Consider the following 20262-nt stretch of genomic DNA (forward strand, 5'->3'; position numbering starts at 1 on the left):
TATATATATATATATATATATATATATATATATATATATATATATATGTATAGTGATATCAAGTTGCATGTATAAAAGTGAAAGGTCAAAGCCTCTAGTGGATAGTAACAAGCAGGGGACCAAATTTCCAATTTTGCCCAACTCATAAACATACTTGTTTAATCTCTATGTAGAGATTCTAGTTCCCTATAGGAAAGGAATAAGGACCCTTAAAGGCCATTAGACTCAAAGGAGTCAAACATAGGGAGACTGTGCTTGGCAAACAGTAGGCACTTAGTAAATGCTTGCTGACTGATTGACCCACATTGACTTCCAAGGGGAGTCACAAAATTTGTAATTAAGTTATCAGTTCACCATGTGATTTCTAGACTCCATTAACACCTTATGTCTTTGAGCCCAAAGTATTGTGTTACACAATATGTAAATGAGTAGTCAAACTGGGTTTTGACTTAAACAATCTATAATGCTTCAGAAAGTAGGTTTGAGCAATGAAGATACTTAAACAAAAATGGGAATATTTAGAATAACATATAACAAATATGTTTTATAACAAATATGTTACTTCAGTCCCCTTTGCCTTCTTTCTTTTACAAGATCTACCACTGTTTCTTCCTAATAAAGCAGGGGTTTCCAACCTGGCAAACAGAAACCCTCAAGGCATAAAATAAACTTGTCAAGGGGGTACAGAGAATATTTCTTTGACTGTGTTCCAATAAGCATTTAGCAATTTATGATGGTAAAAAAAAAATCTTTCCATCTACTAAATCATGTTTTCTATGTGGAAAATTAAACTATTTTATTTATTTCTTACATATATACACACACACATACATATATACACACGGTAAACTAAAATTTATTTTCTTTCATACTGAAAAGGGGATATGGGGAAGTATACTGAAAATCAAGGGGGATAGGGGTTAAAAAACGTTGGAAACCCTTATAATATTTTAGGAAGGCATTAAAGACAAGTGGATGGAAATATCCATATACAAATGTCCCACTTGTTGCAAAGAAAAGAACATAATAATATCAGACTTAGGAAATACAGTTTTTCTCCTGTTACTCCTTTTATGCAACATTGACTTACCTTCTCTTTGTCTCTGTCTGTCTGTCTGTCTGTCTGTCTCTTTCTTTTGAGAGCATTGTATGCAAAAGAGCCTACTCTATAAGGACTGTAGCTATGCAGACATTTGAAAGCTTTCCAGTAGTCAGTCTGCGAGCAGCAGCTGACCCACGGACAGGCTTGCAAAAGTGTTTGGCTATCCTTACTGCTACAAAACGAACATTTGTTTCACCACTTGGGTTGAAGCAAACTTTTATGTTTTAGAAACATTTGCCAGTAAAACAAACTTTTGGAATCGAAATAAGCACCCTGGCTATTAGGCATGGCAGGAATAAAACAGATGGTACCGTTTTTCTTTAAATGTCATATTGTCTATGTTCATGTGACCTAAGAGGAGCATCTGCTTTCCTCTTCTCTCCACTTCTTCATTTGTAGGTGTGATTATACAGATCACTTGTCCATATCAGACTCAGGAGATATGGTTTTTCACCTCCCTTATTGTTCCTCCCTTTCCCCACCACTAATACGACACCTCCTCTCTGTCTCTGTTTCTATCCATCACTTTCCCACCTTCTTCTCTCCCCTGCTCACTCTCTGTCCCTCTGTTCATCTTTCCCTTATACTTTCTCCCTCTCCTTCTCATTTCTTCTCTTTATATCCCTTCCTGCCTCTCTTCCTGTCCAGTGAAATTATACAGAAGTACAGACACCATCTCTAATATTGATCCTCTGATTCTTGGAATTCATTTAGCAACAAATAACACAGATGGTACAACTAAAAAAGGTCAAGATTTGTAAACTTGTAAACCAGAAACAAGACTTAGAGTGAAGCTTAAACTGAAACTTTTCACCAAAACAAAGAGATGCTTTATACATTTCTTGCATTTTAACATTTAAAAGATTTCGGTACACAGTGAAACAGCTCTGATTTGACATACAACTTACAATGGTAAAGACAGGAGAATGTAATGTCTCTTAAGGACCAGAGATCCCACATTAACATTTCTACAGATAACTCTCTGAGTTATAGAAAGCACCAGAGATTTTTCAAATGATAACCTTCCCATTGCAGTCCTGGCACTTGAATGACATCAGAAACAAAACAGCTATTTTAAGATCATCACATTTAGCTCTCATAAAACGTTTTTTGTTCCCAGAGTTCTTTGCTCACTTTTACTCCTTCCTATTTCCCATTCTATTCTGGAAAAAAATCAGTTTCATCCTCATTTTATAGCTGAGGAGCCAAATACAGAAAGCCTAAAGTAACCGTTTCTTCTAAGATCCCATAACAAGCCATAATTAAACCCAAATTAAAATTTGAATATTCCCTCTGGTCTTAAATTAAAAATATTCCAATTGTCATTTTAAAAAATTCTCAATTAGACTATTTCCAGTAACTACTGTATAGTAGTTTTTGGGACAGTGCTGCAAAAATCTTATCTTTCTGTTTTTCATTGCCTAGACATGTAAAGGGATATTATCGCTGTGGGTATGACAGAGTCATTTAAGGAAGGTTCTCAATTCATAAGTGTTTGTTTACTTTCTCCTCAGTAAAAAACTGTTAACCTTTACAAAAAAGACAACCAAGAATACTGCTAAATATTTATTTTCATAATCTCCAATTTCACATATTTGCAAGTTCAGAACTGAAATCCAATCTCTAGTCTTATGCTTCAGCCAAAGTAGATGGTGCTGACTTCTGGTTGAAACTTTTTCTTCTTCCTAACTTAGTCCTTCAAAAATGAATCTTAAAAATAAGCCATGAAGAAACAAGGTGGTGGGGCAGGGTGTGTGTGTGTGTGTGTGTGTGTGTGTGTGTGTGTGTGTAAATGTGAAAACAGTGATTCCCCCCAAAAAGAAAAAAATAGAAGTGTGTTAATGGAATGCTTATAAGATACATAGGAGAAAGGAGTTCAGAAAGAAAAAAAATGCAGATAAGAAAACATTGGAATTACTGTGTTAAAATATTATATGCATCAAACCCCTAAAACTGTAATAACAGATATTCACAGTTTGTTATTTAATTCTTATTTTCTGTTCTTTGAATGTTCACGTGATCATGTTGGTTGATATCTATCAAATTAATATAAAAATGACAAATATTAAAAAGCCTAATGTCAGAACAGTTTATTTTTCACGTATGGTGGATATTCTGTCAGCCATGTTTCATTGGCATAACATGCTTGTAGAAAACTAGAATTGATGGTTTCATCGGCAAAGCAGCAAGAAACATGACTTTCATGTCTCAGTTTCGCTTTTGTAACCCCAGCATCTCACACAGTTCCTCATACTTATTAATCAATTATCAAGCATTTACTGAGCTCTCACTTTGGGTCAGACACTTGCTTGGCCCTGGGAGTTTGGTGAATTGAAATTAATTGGATTAGCAAATCTTTCCTACAGATGATTAGGGTCATGCAATCTTTCCCTTTTTGGGTACAGCTAATGTTGGAAGGTGCAAGAATTAAGTATAAGGTTCAATTATAGTAAATAGCCATTACTACGTAAATGGAAAAAAAACACCATCTGGTTTGAACACGTGGTTTGCTGCTTCTATTTTTAAGTTACTTTATATAATTTTGAAGTTGTTATTACTGAACATGAGTTGAAGGCCAGATATGCTTCTGAGTGCCATGGCCTAATTTTCAGATATTCAGAGAAGTGTAAGTATGAAGACAAATATTTTCATTGGACAATTAAGAAAAAAGTAAGTTTGTTAAATCCGGACATAAAACAAACTGGGAGCCCTCCACTACTGAATTGGAATCAGATAAAAAACAGACTTTAATCACCACAGCATAGAAGATTTGTGCTATCATTTGGTTAAACCTGACAACATTTCCTTATAATACTGGAAGAAATAGCAGTTTTGCATTTCAGATTTTCACTTGGTTATTTTTAGTTCTACTGAAGCCTGGGAAATAAGAAATATAACCTCCTTGAACAGTCCAAAGCAGCCAACTATAGCAGGGCCTCTGAATCTGATTAGATAAAACAACAAAGAGGTTCTGTTAGGGCAGAGACAGGAAGAACTAAGGTGGGTGGCAATATCTGTCATAACTCAGGGGAAATGTAGCCTCAAAGCAGTCAAAAGTGGGTGAAAAAATAACATAAGCAATAGACAACTTTCCCACATCTCAGGTCATTCTCCCAGTGCAACTAGAAACATTTTCTCTACTCTCAATTTTTTATTATTTGTAAAGTATAATAAACAGTGTGTGAATGTATATTTATTTTAAGCACCATACTGAGGAGGCCTATAGGCACTTTAGTAACCTGAGCACTTTATATTAATGGGTCACTTACAAATCGTTCTTATTACCCTAGAACCTTAATGAAGATGATCTGGAATTACAAATAAGGGTCCACATTTGAAATATTTCTATTGAAACAGAACCAGTTAACTTGGCTTTTTCCTTCACATATTAAAACTTGAAAAGAAACAAGAGTGGTGCATTGGCTAGGGAACCGAGCTAGCAGTTACAAAGCACAGCTATTTTCCTTTAATTCCTTGGTTAGATTTTCCAGGATTCAGATCTGGTGATCCAGGATCTATTTTAACCAGGAAAATGGGGGTCCCCATATACATTTGTTAACAACCATCATCAATAGGATCTAGGGATATAAGGGAATTTAGAGGTCATTAATTCTAATTCCGTTTAGATAAGGAAACAGTCCCAGAGAGGTTAAGTAACTTGCTCAGGGTCACACAGCTGTTAGGTGTCTGAGGCAGGATTTAGCCCCAGGCCTGTCTGACTCCAGACACAATGCTCTCTAGAGTAGCAATTCTTAACTTTTTTCATGTCATGAACCCCTCTGGCCATGTGGGAAAGACTATTGACCCTCTCCTCAGAATAATGTTTTTAAATAAAAAAAAATACATAGGATTACAAAAGGAACAAATTATGATGAAATAAAGGTATATTTTCCCTTCTAAGTTTATAGACTCCCAGAAATCTATCCATGAATTCCTTGAGAGTCTGTGTTCCCCAGCTTAAGAATCCCTGCTCTGGGGGTAAAAGGACTCAAATACAGAATTATTATGTATCCCTAAATAAAGCTTTAAAAATAAGACCACTACCTCAAATGTAAAATTATTTTATACTTTATAGAGGCATCTTTGGATGATGCAGGAAAACAAATGCACTGCCCTGCACCTCAATAGACCATCTAACGGTAATGTTAATGTAACTTGCTCCTTACATATGGTAGTTTGATAATTAAGAAGCTCACTTTATATTAGTGTAGAAGGAAGGGAATAAACATTTATTAAGCACCTATGATGTGTCAGGGACTGTGCTAAATGCCTTTTACAAATATTATCTTATTTGATCCTCACAACAACTCTGTGAGGTAGGTACTATTGATTTATATTTAAAGAACTGAAGTTAAATGACTTGTCCAGGATCACAGAGCTAGTGTTTGAGGTCTGATTTGAACTGAGGACTTCCTGACTCTAAGCCCCATGCTATATTGACTAAACCATAAGCTATCTTTAGGCTGTTCTGTATTGCAAATGTGCAGGTCTAGAGTTAGACCAGGGAGGGAGGGAGGGAGGGAGAGAGAGAGAGAGAGAGAGAGAGAGAGAGAGAGAGAGAGAGAGAGAGAGAGAGAGAGAGAGAGAGAGAGAACTTTCCAAACTTGTAGAGTTTGTGTACTCGTATAAGAAGCAGTGCTTTGTAAAGCATTATATACCCTAACCCTGGAGTGAGAACATTGGAGTTCTAATTCTTCTTTAGATACTCCTTAGCAGTGTAACACACTAGGTAAATTGTTTAATCACTCTGAGCCTCAGTTTACTCATCTGCAGAAAAATGATCATAATATTCCTTGTTGTGAGAAAAACACTTGTAAAGCTTAAAACTCTGTATACATGTGAAAATTGTTCTCTTAGTTTGGTTCTCAGGCAGGAGGAAAGCCAAGGCACATTTTCCCCTTCCTCTCCCCTCTAGTCATTTATCCCATCAGTGCTGACCTGTCTTCATTTCTAAAGGAAGTTTTCCCACCTAGGGCCTCCCTTTACTGGCAAAATCATAGTTCGAGTCTCTATCTCTACATGAGATGATTCAGTAACATAATATGGAGGCAAGTCACTTTTTTCATCTCTCTGAACTTTATTTCCTCTTCTAATAGAATACGTGTGTATGTTTGTATGTGTGTGTGTGTGTGTGTGTGTGTGTGTGTGTAGGGGAGCAGGGTGGGTAGATTAGATAATCTCTAAGGTTCCTTGCTATTCTCAAACTAATTCTGTAATTCTTCTCTGCACAGGCTTCTCTGTGTTGGTGGTTCATAACACTTACTGAACACAATAGAACAACCCGGTCACATACAGCTGAGTGACATAAATGTGCTCTTCATAAATTCCTTGTATCATTAGATACTACTTTTTGAATAGCCATCTGGTATTCAGACTTTAAAAAAGAAGAGAAAAAAATAGATCAGAAAGTTCTCGTCTAAGCATTCTGAAGTTAGGGAGACAATCTGTCATTGCCTTGGGAGCTGGAGCAGCTGAGTATTTGATCTGTCAGCCACCCACATAGTGCCAAAACTGCCACCATGAAATTGGACATTCAGGCTTTTAATCAAGGGTGCAAAGCTGGGGCTGGGAAGAATGACACCTGCCCGCCCAATGCTTCTCCCTCCCTCAGCCTCTCCTTCACTAATCACTGCTTAGCTCTGTCAATATAAGAAATAAACACTGACAGAGATGAGGTTCAGACAGCACCCTCAAAGGCTCCCACTCTCCAGAGTGGACCTTGAAAATAATACCTAGATTAAGCCTAAAGACCTAGTAGTTCTCTTTGTTGTTGGAGCCTTTTGGAAAGTGATCATTTCAGAAACCAAAACTTTTTCAAAGAAATGAGAATTTCGCCGACTGCTTTGCCTGGATCAATAATACAGCTGTGCCTGACATTTTGGGGGAAATCTCTCTAATAGTGAATTTTCTCAAGGTTCTCCCACTTTCATGGGGTATCATTGAAACAACATTGCAAGATATTCGTAACCTTGGGGCGGCTAGGTGGCGCAGTGAGTAAAGCTCCAGCCCAGAGTCAGGAGGACCTGAGTTCGGTTCCGACCTCAGGCACCCACCCACACACACACACACACTAGACGTCTAACCTTGGGCAAGTTACTTAACCCCAATTACCCTCCAAAAAGGCAAAAAAAAAAATATTCTTAACATTGTGGCAGGTTCAATACATGACTTTTTTTTTAATGAAGGAAAAATAGGACCATAGATTTAGAACTAGAAGAGACCCTGAAGGTCTTGTAACCTAGCCTTCTCATTTTTTCAGATAAGAAAACTGAGGCATAGAGAAGTTAAGTGACGTGAGTTTATAGGGAATAAATGGAAGAGTCAAGATTTGCACCTAGAGCCTCCATCTTCAAACTTTTTTCGCCTGCAACTATTTCTGTACAGGCTCATAATTTTGGCTATGACTTCATAAGAATACAAATAAAACTTCTTTTTAAAATTTAAAGTGCTCTTCTGTTCAAGCTTCAAGGAGACCCCTCAGAGGTCTTCTGGAGTTCAGGAGGATTGCTTCTCCACTGTGTGTGTTACTGATGCTAAATACTATAGAAGAGCTTTGCTTTGTATAGGAGAGCACTTAATGACGGCAGAGACAGTATGATGCCTGACTCATCATCAGTAGTTTGAATTGCATGTGTGGGATTGTGTTTTGGATGGAGCTCTCCAGAATAGCAACACTCCATCAGAAACACAGTGGCACACCTGTATTCCAAATGGTACAATAAGGCAAAACACATGTCATCGAAACACTGGGAATCATATTAAAAAGAAAAAGAAAGAAAGTAAGCAAGCTGTAGTGGAAATAAAGACAAGAACCATGGCATGGGGATACATGAAGTTTTTTTTTTGCCTAGTTTGCTTGAGAAATGATTTATCTCCTGCTTAACCCCTGTTCATAAGCCATGTTTGATTTTGCTCGACGCTGACATTGACACTGCATCTGTAGCTGTGAAAAGTTTGACAGATGAATGTTTTTGATCCAGAAAAATAAATTGTGGTCCCAGGTTTTACAAAGAGAAGTTGCTTCTGCTTATGCCTCCAAAGGTGCAGTGTATTGCTGTTAAAGCATCATGGGAATTTAAGCAAAATCGTGTCTTTTGACATTTTAAGTGATGACTGATTATAAGTAGCATCATTGTTCAGGATGAGGATACAGTGAAGGAAAAACAACTTTGAAGTGATGTTTGTACTCTACACTCTGCAAAAAAAGAAGACTCCTCAGCAGAAAAGCTTTTGGTATTGTTTTCCCATATAAGCAATCTTTTAAAATTAGCTTTCCAGTCCACTTTATTCTAACCCACACCTCTTAGGAAAAGTGTTGGTAGTGTCAAGGCACATCTATTTCATATGGTAGTTGACTTTTAAGTAGACTTTTTCTTGTGGAGCAATTTGTCTGTAAGTGTTCAATTTACCCTTAAAGTCAACTACATCTCATGGTATTATAAGTACCCACAGAATTAAAGTTGAGGATCACTGTAAGAGAATGGGAAGGGTATATGGTAGGTGTGAGTAAGCTGTTACATATTCCCAACCAAGAATTTCATAAGAGAAGCAGTTCAAAGAATGTCATCATAAAGATATATGATGGGAAAATAAAGTGGGATCATCAGGTGGACCAGAGTAAGTAGTAACTCATGGAGAGTACATGTGCTCCCAAAACTTTCATGTGCAGAAGTTTTCATAGCTACAAATACAGTGTTTGTCAAGAGAAACACAGTAAGGCCCCAGAACACTGAGCGAATGAGGATTTATTGAAAATGGACAGGGTATATGCATATATATGTACATACACATAGATATACATATATATTTATATGATAGACTATGGTTTGTTTTTTTTTCTTTTTTGCTTTTTGGAGGGGGGAAGGCAGGGAAATTGAGGTTAAGTGACTTGCCCAAGGTTACATGGCTAATAAATGTTAAGTATCTGAGGTCAGATTTGAACTCAGGTCCTCCTGATTCTAGGGCTGATTCACAACACCACTTAGCTGCCCCTAGTATATGTTTTAAACATAGGTTTTTACTTCTGAATAGATTTCTCCCCTTTATCTAGTGAACCATTTTTGTAACAAGATAAAAAAAAAGAAAGAAAAAGTTGATTTTAGCAAAACTAAACTATATATCAATCAAGTCTTACAGTATATGCAACATTCCATGTCTACAGATCTCCATGAATATAGAGAAAGGAATGAGTTACATTTCATCACTTCTTCAGGGATAAGCTTGGCCACAGTAATTAAACAATGTTCACTTTTGTTTTGTTGTTGTTTCCATTTATACTATTGTATTTATAGTTCTGCTTTTTCATTCTTTATCTGTTCATATCTTCCCATGATTCTCTTAATTATCAATATTGATTGTTCCTTACAGCTCAATAATTCCATTCCATTCATATGTCACAATCCCTTCAGTCATTCCCCAGTTGATGGGTCTCTACATTGTTTCCAATTCTTCGTCAACACAAAACTTTTGTTAACAAGTTGCTGTGTGTGTAAAACAATTTGCTTGCTAAGACAAATATACTATGAATATTTTGGCATATTTAGGACCCTTATTTAGGAACTTTTGAACTCCTTGGGGTTTATTTCTGACAGTAGGATCTTTGGGTTAGAAGTGTAGAGACATTGTTAATCTCTTTATTTGCATAATCCCAAATTACTTTCCAGAAAGGTTGGAACAGTGGTCCACCTATAGTGAATTAATTTATTTGTCTTTCCTTAGCTCCTCCAACATGATTTTCACCTTTTCTCATCTATGTTAGCTAACCCTCTCATTTTACAAATGAGGAATTAAGACCCAGAGAGATGACATGTTTTTTTTTTCTTTCCAAAAGTTATACAATGAGTATAAGAACTATATTAGCAACTAGGGCTCTTTCCATGATGCCATGCTATCTCACTTTGGGGAAGGTTTGGAAATAATGCTTTTGAAAAAAACAAACAGGGGTGGCTAGGTGGTGCAGTAAATAGAGCACTGGCCCTGGAATCAGGAGGACCTGAGTTCAAATCCGGCCTCAGACACTTAACACAAATACTAGTTGTGTGACCTTGGGCAAGTCACTTAACCCCAATTGCCCTCCTAAAAAGCAAAAAAAAAAAAAAAAAAAGAAAAAATCAAGCAAACAAAACTCAAGAAACTTCATTTTGTGTATCAGACAATTGTCTCTATTCAGTATTATACAAATTTTAGTCCTTCTACTCCCCCCCCCCCCAATGTTATACACTAGTCTTCCTTACATGGGCATAATAAGAGGAGAATATTGCCTATCAAAGTTATTTTCCTATATCAAGAACTTATTCATGAAAGTGTCTATGTATTGAGATGACAATCGATTTCAGCTTTAATTAGTTTTTTACCCCTTCCCTTTTGTTCTGTGCATCACATTCATGAGACAGCTGTAGAACATCTGAAGGTTTTGGTAGTTTTTTCTGTGAGCTGAAATTGCAGGAGTAAAATTAACATCAGTTAGAAAATCTGGCTTTCTAGTAACTAGCAGCACATTGACTGTTTCCATGCAAAAGACCAGTGTTTGGCATTAAACACAGACCTTTTCCTTTTTGGAAACATTGAAGGAGAAAGGATTATCAAAAACACTAAATAATCTTTATCCTGGGCACAGAGAAAACTGCACTCCCTGCCTTGGATGTAGATGTTTGGTGCCACCATTGTATTTCTTGAGAAACATGTGGCTGGGGATTGCAAAGCTGGGAGAAATTGTGAGGATTAAAGGAAATAAATTAAGAGTTGAGTTATATAAATCTTGAATGGTCTGTTACACCTGGAATCATTTTCATGGCAGTATATACAATTGGGCTTTTTCCTTTTGAAAGTGTCCTGGCTGCAGAATGAAAGTTGGTATTTTGAGAAGAATGGTATACAAATACAATATACAATGGTATACATATCTTTTGTTTAGGGAGTAGAAAAATACCAACACTTCCTGAGATGGCCATAGATAGATAAGATGACTAGAAAGGGCCAAAATTCCCCTAAATTTCTTACCTTCAACACTAGGCATCTCTTTCTTTGTTTATTCACAACTCTCACTGAACCAATTTCTTAATGTACATTGAGTTCTCTCTGAAAAATTCTGGGATGTTTTTGAAGGATAAAAAACTGATTCACTGGCTACAAGCTGTATAAAGATATTGGAGATAAAGGATTTGTACATATTATCTGAGATTTAAAGTTGATTAGTTTTATTTTAGGATGATCCAGTTAGGGCAGCTAGTGGGTAGTACCATACAGTGGTATCAGAGTATCTGACTTCAAATCTTAACTCTGGTACTACATGGGTGACTTTGGGCAAGTCACTCTGGGATTTAGTTTATTCATTGATACAATTAGAGAGCTGAAATATATTACTTCTAATGTCTTATCAATGGGCAAATAGGTGATGCAGTGGATAGAGGTCTGGCCCTCGAGTCAGAAGGAACTGAGTTCAAACCTGAGCTCTGACACTTACAAGTTGTGTGACCCTGGCAAGTCACTTAACCCTGTTTGCCTCAGTTTCTTATCCTAAAATAAGCTGGAGAAGAAAATTACAACCCCCTCCTGTATCTTTGCCAAGAAAACCCCAAATGGGGTCACAGAGAGTCAGAAATAACCAAAACAACTCAACAATAATGAATGTCCTTTCATGGTATGTGTGTGTGTGTGTTTAGTGACTGGGATAGGAAATCACAGAATCAAAGTACACAAACACCTCTATTTCCACAGAAAGGTGATATTAAAGCATGAAATTGAAAAATTAACTGCATTGCAAGAATGGTGTTGGTTAGAGCCTAGGGCTCTGAATACCAGTCAATAAGGGCAGGGGAATACAGTCTCTTTAGGGCCATAACCCATAGCACATGCCACAAGGTCAGTGGGAATTAAGAATTTGATAGTGGTTTGTCTCCCACAACAGACCTGCTCCTTCAGATAGACTGCATGTGGCAGTCCCACTGGGGCTTCCCCATTGTTCACATATTTGTAGTTCTTTTCTTCCCTCGTGGCAAGAAAATCCTGTGTGTGTAGATCCCAGTGCACTCACTCTAGGTTTCCATCTGGCTTGTGTGGCACTTTTTTATGTTTGGAGAAAGTGAACTACAGATTAGCCTCCAAATTAGAAGATATTTTCCAGTATTCCCTGTTTCCACTGGGGTCACAAGGGTGTGAAGAGCACTCTAGAGAAAGTAAAATCCCATACTCCGCCAAGTGTTCCTCCTCCCAGATCTAACCAGAATCTTCTAGGCTGTACTCTCATTGTCCAATAAAGGCTAAGTAGTAGCAAACTACTCTCATGGAAGTGATTGGCAGTAGGCTCCACATCCAAATTCCAGGCATGAGGACTCTGGTAGAAACAGATAACTATTTTCATTGGTGTATCTAATTTAATTCCATGCATTTAATTCCACAGGCAATATTTCTAGGAATTCTGGAGGCTCAGTTGACCTGACTTAAGAAGCAGCACACATCTACAATCTGCCCTTTAGGACAGGTGTTGTTCCAATGGGGCAAATACACAGCATTAAACTAGCTCCCAACTAACTTGCACCACATCTAATTTCACAGGGCACGAAAGGGTTTTTGTTTTTCAAACTGTCTTTTTTCAGAAAGAGTATCTCAATTATTGAGTGCCAAACATTCCCCCTTTTACAAGGCATCAATTAATATAAACTTAGCCAGTAGTTAAATCCTGTAAAGTTAGAGGGTGGGTACATTAACGAGTCAAGAGAATTAACCCTTAGCTTGCCATTGGATAAATCATCAAATCTCCTAGAAGGTTTTCCTGTTTTGAAGAAAGACTGAGAAGTCACCTTTGATCTCCCATGTATAACCTCCATCTGTTCCTCTATATCTAGTTATCACCCTTTATATTTCAGTCAGCAGCCTAATCTTGCCCTTAGTAGCTTAGAACCATCTATCCCATCCTATAACCTTCAGTTTAGTGCAGAACCTTCAGCACTTGGGCATCTGGGTGGCACAATGAATAGGCCTTGAGTAAGGAAAACTTGAATTCAAATATGGTCTCTAACACTTACTAGCTGTGTGACCCTGGGTAAGTCACTTAATCCTGTTAGCCTCCGTTTCCTCATCAGTAAAATGAGCTGGAGAAGAAAATGTCAAACCACTCCGGTATCTTTGCTAAGAAAACACTGAATGCAGTCATGTAGAGTCAGACACAACTCAACAACAACAACACCAAATATTTACTGACTGATTGTTTTACTGTATTTATATCCCCAGGGCCTAGCACAGTACCTGACATGTAGTTGGCACTTAATAATTTATGGTTGATTGATTGAAGGAATGCCAAACCCACTTAATTCAACTATCATACAGCCTTGCAGCTCATCTCTTCTGGGAGGATTGCATGATAAAGCATTGCAAAAATACAATTAAACTACATGTATAACATTTCCTCATAATATAGTTAGTTAACAAACATTTATTAAATGCTTACTACGTGTAGGACACTGTGCTAAGCACGCGGATGTAAAGAAAGGCAAAGCACAGTCCCTGCCTTCCAGGAGCTCACAAATCTGATGGGGGCAACAGCATGCAAATTACTAGTACAAAAAATATATCTTGAGGATAAATGGGCAATAATCAACAGAGAGAAAATACTAGATTTAAGGGAGATTGGGAAAGGCTTCCTTGCAGAAGATGGGGATTTAAGCTGGCACATGAAAGAAGCTAGGAGGTAGAGATAAGAAGGGAGAACATTCCAGGTATGGGGGATAGACAATGAAAATGTCCAGTCAGTAGGTGGAATGCTTTGTTTGAGGAAGAACAAGGAACCCAGTGACATTGGATTGAAGAATATGCTGAAGGGGAGGGGATGTATCTGAGGTGGGGGATGAGGGGTTTAGTAACCCCATCAAGAAAGGAAATAAAGTTAGTACAGCATGATCTATTCCTGCTAAGGCCATGGTGGCTTTTTGGAGCCACTACTTTTCTCTTTTCTTTTCTCTCTTCTTTTTCTTTTCTTTTCTCTTCTCTCTTTTTTTCTTTCTTTTCTTCTTTTTTTTTTGAGTTAGAACAAACTGAGATTGTGAACAAGGTAACCAGCTGTGGAGTTTTAGGGTTCAGAGGCAGGAAAAAGAACCTAAAGCAGATGAAGAATTCAAATAAGTTAGAGCAAAGTCTGAAAGGGCACTAATGAGAAGTAAGGTTTAAAGTTCATGCTGTAATGAACTGGTACAGGGAAAGTAACAGTGGGCAAGTAAAGGGACGTTGAACTAGAAGGTGACAGCCACCTTTTTGGCAATCAGTTTTTCTTGAGCACATGTGTTCCTGTCATTGGCTGAACTCTATAGTTTCTTTTGAAGTTTTTTCAGCTGTACAGCTAGCATGACCTATCTTCATGGTTATCTATGGCAATGACTATCCATGTGGGATTGGACAGATACTTGAAATGAGATGGAAAGTCCAAGGAACCAACATAATTCACAAGGAACTTCATCAAGTGGAAAGAACTCAAAGGTAATAGGTGCTTTAATTTTTTTTTAATTTCAAATTTTTGCATTTTTGGAGGGCAATTGAGATTAAGTGACTTGCCCAAAGTCACATGGCTAGTTTTTATGTTAAGTGTCTGAGTCTGTATTTGAACTCTGGTCCTCCTGATTCCAAGGCCAGTGCTCTATTCACTGCACCACCTTTTAGATATGGTCAGGTCTCAATTAGTGTGTGTAGCATTTCCTTTTATTAGGAAAAATGATAATTTTGGGGAAATCTCCATTTCTAATTTTTATGTAATTCATCTCTTCTAAAAACTCTTTTAAATATTAAATTCCTTAGATGGTTACTTCTCCATCCTGGTTATTGAGAGAATATTTTGGAGGGGGATGCCAACAAAGTTGAGGATGGCAAAGACTAGTCAAGTGGTTGCATAATCTAGAAGTAATGAGAGGTTCTGACCAGACCTAGTGAGCTAGGTTCATCTTGCTAAATTCTTGTCTTAGTTAATAAGCTTATTACTAGGAAAAGTGCTAGATTGTTCTGGAATGATCTCCAAAGGGAAGATTCCTATTACTAAGTACCAAATTCACTATCTAGAAACAATTTAAGAAATAGTCTAGTTCACCATGTTGTAGACAGTTCTATAACTTGTCTTCCATGCCCTGATGTTTCTATTAGTTGGAATTAGCCAGATTGCTTTAGCATAAATTTACTTATTAGTTATAAAATTAGAAAGTCTAGAATAGTGAATTTGGGTTTTTCCTTTCTACTACTTCTCTACATAGTCACAGAACTTTAGAGTCAGAAGAGACCTCAGCAGTCACCTAGTCCAATCTATACTCAAAAAAGGATCCCTACCGTCTGCTAATGTCCTCTAAGGACACTGAGTCTTTCCATCCCTATACTTGCATATGTTGTCTCCCCCAATTAGAATGAAAGCTCCTTGAGAACAAAATCTGTCTTTCTTTTCTTTTTGTAGACCCCTTGCTTAGCACAATGCTTGGCATATACTAAGTGTATAGTAAGTACTTTTTCATTCATTAATTCATTCATTCACTACAACATACCTGATAACCCTTTGCTCCAGGCCTGTACAACAAAGGGCACACGGGCAGTATGTTATGCAGGCCTGTTTTACATTTTCCCAGGGCTGCCCAAAATCCTTTCGCAAGCTGCAAATAGCTTCTGGGTAGTATGTTGTGCAGGCCTACCCTAAGGGAACTTCGCAAGTCAGTTTTGCTGAGGGATTTGCATAAAGCCGCAGGCCTGCTCTGCTCTAGTCAAACTGGTCTTCTCACTGTTTCCTAAATACAACTGGATCATTCTTCCCTATGACACCTTTGCTCATGACACTCTCACAGTCTGGTATGTCCCTCATTCTCCAAATACAGCCCTATTATTCCAAACGCAACTTATCCTTGAAGAGGCAGTTCAAATCTTATATCTTCTATGAAGTGTTCCTCAATTCCTAACCTCCCAGAGTATTTATTATATATTTTATACATTTAACATTTAATTATATACTTGTATCATTCCCCTGGTGGCACAGTGGAGAGAATGCCAGACCTTGAGTCAGAAAGACCCATTTTCCTGGATTCAAATCTGGCCTCAGAGAGTTAACTAGCTATATGACCCTGGGAAAGTCACTAAATTCTGTTTGCCTCAGTTTCCTCATCTGTAAAAGGAGCTGGAGGGAGAAGGAAATGGAAAGCCACTCCAGTATCTCTGCCAAGAAAACCCCAAATGGAAAAATGAAGAGTAGGACACAAAATGACTGCGTAGTAATCATTCCCCTATTCCTTTGTGTGGGAATGACTTGTTTCCCCACTAAAAATATAAATTCCTTGAGAGTTGAGGCCCATCTTAACAGATTTTCTATGTGTCCCTTAGAGTGTTTAGTACTTTTAATACTTCACAATATAGTGCTACTCTGTTTTTTTTCCAGCCTTTTCTACCCCTAATATATATAATTAAAGGCAAGTCATTTAAAATGTCTAAGCCTCAGTGTCCTCATCTATAAAATTAATACAGTAAAACCTATAGTAACTATCTCACAGGGTTGTTGCCCATGAGGTTCAAGTGAGATAATGTATGTAAAGTATATTGCAAATCTTAAAGTGTTCTATAAATGTCAGTTACCATTATTATTATTATAGTTAAATGTCATGCTTTCATTCATGTGGTTTCTTATATCTGGACTACCCTTCACAAGTCCGTCTATTACATTTCTGTCCATCATTTATAATTCAACTCAAAAGTATTCTCCTCGGGGCGGCCAGGTGGCACAGTGAGTAAGAGTACTGGCCCGAGAGTTGGGAGACCTGGGACCGAATCTGGGCTCAGATATTTAGCACTACACCCAGAAATAACTGGCCATGTAACCTTGAGCAAATTACTTAACCCCAATTACTTTAAAAAAAAAAAAGTATTCTCCTCTAGAAATCTTCCCTCATTCTCCTAGTTGGTAAATGCCCTTTTTCCTCAAACCTCACATATGCTATATTATGTGCCATATCTTCCTATTGGTCTGTAATATCCATGCCCCATCTAAATTTTATATCTCTTCCAACTCCCAGGACAGTGCTTTGCCAACAATAGCCATTTAATAAATGTTTGTTGAATTGAACTAGCTGATTTAAATATTTGTTAATTGAAATGCTGAAAATGAATAAGTTAATAATTTCTTCATTCAAGGATGGCACATTCCAGGATTCACAACCCTCATCATTGATGTTGTTCCCAGAACTTAGTATTAATATGAGCATAATATTAATATGAATATAATAGACCCATACATGACTTTAAATTAAGCAGTGAGTGCTATAATGAAGTAAAGTTGAATTTTAGACTTTGATAGGAAAGAGAATATTTGTGGGTGCCCTCTTATAGCCAAATGATAAAAAAGTGGTAACTTTAAGACCAAGAAGTAGAGTAAATGAGATCCAATTAGAAGACTAATTATAAGATAAAAAGATCTTAGTAATTCTTATTTTTCCTTTTAAGAATCAACAATAAGCTTCTCATGGATAAGGATTGCAGCTTTTATCTCTTTGGCAGCCCCCACAGAATCTAGCACAATGTTTGGATAGAGAGCAAGAGATCAATAAATACATTATGAATAATTGGTTGTTGATTGATTCTTCCAGTATGGAAAGTTGATGGACCTAAAGGCACCACCCAACACTTAATCTGCCTGAGGAACTCAATTCTTCTTTCCTTCAAAAGGTTTTAAGTAATACTTCATTTAACCAAAGGTTAAAACCTATCTCACTTTGGCTTCCTTCAAAAATAAGTTTTTCAACTTACCCTATGTGTGTTATTATAACAAATAAAAACATTTGAAAAAACCCTGGTGAGCCTTTTCCTTTAGATAAGTGCCCTGCTACTAGAACATATGACATCATATTTGGCCCTCACCCTTGGAAACAAAGCTGAATGAAAAATGACAAGTTCTGGTAGCCACGTCATAACAGAAGATGAAGTTTAAAACAAGACTGACAAAATAAACTTGGAGGAAACTGACAATTTTTTAAATTACACATTTATCATGACAGTCTTTGGGGTTAATCTCTGGCACCAGTACAAGGATGGATGAGGTAATATTTCCACATGTTGAGGATAAGATAACCAAAGTGGGGGGAGAAAACTCATTTCCAGGCTAATGTACTAGGAGGATTATATGCCTCATGTCTGGGAACAGTAGGATGACTTGGAAAATAAGGGACCATCATAAATTGAGAAGATTCTAAAAGAAGATGCTGATGGACTTTAAAGCTCCTATATTCTGTGAATCCTAGGGAATAGGGTCAGTTGAAGAGGTGGCAGGATAGGGCCTGGGTTCTGACATAGTAAGTGGATTAGCTACAGAACTCCATTCTAACCATTCATTTATAAGTGTTGGTAGTTAAAACTTCCATTGTGAATCAGCTTTTAATGGTAAAGCTGGCTTAATGCTGTTTGAATGTACATTACAGTGTGGGAGATCGGAACATGGATCTGCCCAGTGCTAGCCAGCTGGTCTTACTATTAGGAAAATGATCAGAGGACTTGTTTTTGCCCACTTTGTTGTATCTTGTGGCTTTAGGGAGGGGGAAAAATAGGACTGCAAGGGACGTGTTGACTGAAATACCCTATTAATTTTGTGTCTCTTTTGTGAAAGCGCTTTTAAAGTATGCCAAGATATTTTTAAGTGCTTCAACAAAATGTTCCTGTGACAACAGAGACTGAGGGTACATTTTCACAATCTCAATAAAAATATCATTGTAATTTACAGACTTGGGCTCAGCTCTTATTTTTTGATATGAACATAGATACCCAAACAAACTTTTTTAAGTTTGCTGCTTTCAAGACAGAACAAATAGAACTGCAAATTGCCCTTAGATTTCTCAGTCTTGGGAGCTAGAAGAGTTGGAGTTTTATGGAATTCCTTCATCTTTTGAGCTCCCTTCTTTTCCCAGCTGAGGAGATCCTGGATTTACTGGCTGTGAGGTCTTATAGCAGAAAAAGAAGGCATGTTTGTTCTTTAACCTGGCATGAATCTTCAAATGGCATTGGGAGCCATTTTTGGCTGAGAAGAAACACTTGTTTGTGTCTCAGTCTTGGACATGTATCCACAAGTTTTCGCCAATGGCTCATCTTGTAAATCTAAACAAATAAGTACACTTCTAAGAAATTGCTGAGGCTTAGTCTGCTACACCCTCCCAAACTTCATTTGCCAGATGCAAACAACAGCACATTGCTTTGCTACTTAAGGCTATTTAGAGTCATTGCATGAATTAAGAACATTGAGATGACAGTTTTTTATTCATCTGTCTGTAAATATACATGACTTGGTCTTTGTTCACAGAAGTATTTAAGTGATAGAATATGATTGATAGAAACTCCACCTCTGTTACCTGCCCACCCTCTTTCCTGGTACTGACCTTTCTATGCTTGGGTAAAGGGTCCCAGAAAAATAAATAGAATGGGTCCAACATCAAAGCTGACCATACCCTACCCACCATTCATTTGTCTCATTAGGCTAAGATGGTGAGAGAGAAAGAAAAGGAGATGGCAAGAATAAAACAGGTCAAAAAGAGGAGAGAAAAGTAATGAGAGAAGAGAAATAAAGGAGAGAAGAGAAGGACAAGAGGGAAATTTTTGGGCGATTTGTTATATACTAAGAAGTGTATGAATATGTGTGTGTGTGTGTATATGTGTATGTGAAGGGTTGTTGGAATTATAGACACCAGTATTAATACTAGCATCAATTTCTTTAGTGAGAATTATCATTTCATTGTCAAATAAGATAATAATTTTAAAGCACTTAGTACAGTACCCAGCACATAGTAAGTGCTATATAAATGCTAACTATTAAATTTGAGCTGGTGCTTTAAAGTTTCCAAACAACTTTCTTCAAAACAACCCTGTGAGCTAGGTAGGGTAAATACTATTAAGTATTAATTACATTTTATACTTTAGAAAGCTAAGGTTCTTAGAGGTTAAATAACTTCTCATGTGAAGGGAATAGGCATTTTTTAATACAGCACCTAATATGTGCCAGGAACTGTACCAAACACTCTTTATAAATATCTCATTTGATGATGTATCTAAAATAGCATTTGAACTCAATTCTCCTGAATCCCACTTCAGCATTGGGTACACTCTACCATACTGGCTCTCTATAGAACTCTTTCCCTTATTTCACCTTTCTCATTTCCCTGTATGTGTCTCCACCC

The 20262-nt window shown here is 37.3% G+C and overlaps 1 protein-coding gene across 1 annotated transcript in view; it reads right to left on the reverse strand.

Annotated features, from left to right (window-relative positions):
- Positions 1-1212, reverse strand: part of CEP162 (centrosomal protein 162) — a 144169-nt gene extending 142957 nt beyond the window's left edge. Inside the window, exon 1 of the mRNA XM_069065081.1 lies at positions 1091-1212. The gene's annotated coding sequence lies outside the window, so the exon portion shown is untranslated. The remainder of the gene's footprint in view (positions 1-1090) is intronic.
- Between the last annotated feature and the right edge of the window lie 19050 nt (positions 1213-20262).

Source organism: Petaurus breviceps, unplaced genomic scaffold (genome assembly GCF_028583685.1).
Source record: "Petaurus breviceps papuanus isolate PSGF00001 unplaced genomic scaffold, PetGlider_PUasm1.0 90667, whole genome shotgun sequence".
NCBI lineage: Eukaryota > Metazoa > Chordata > Mammalia > Diprotodontia > Petauridae > Petaurus > Petaurus breviceps.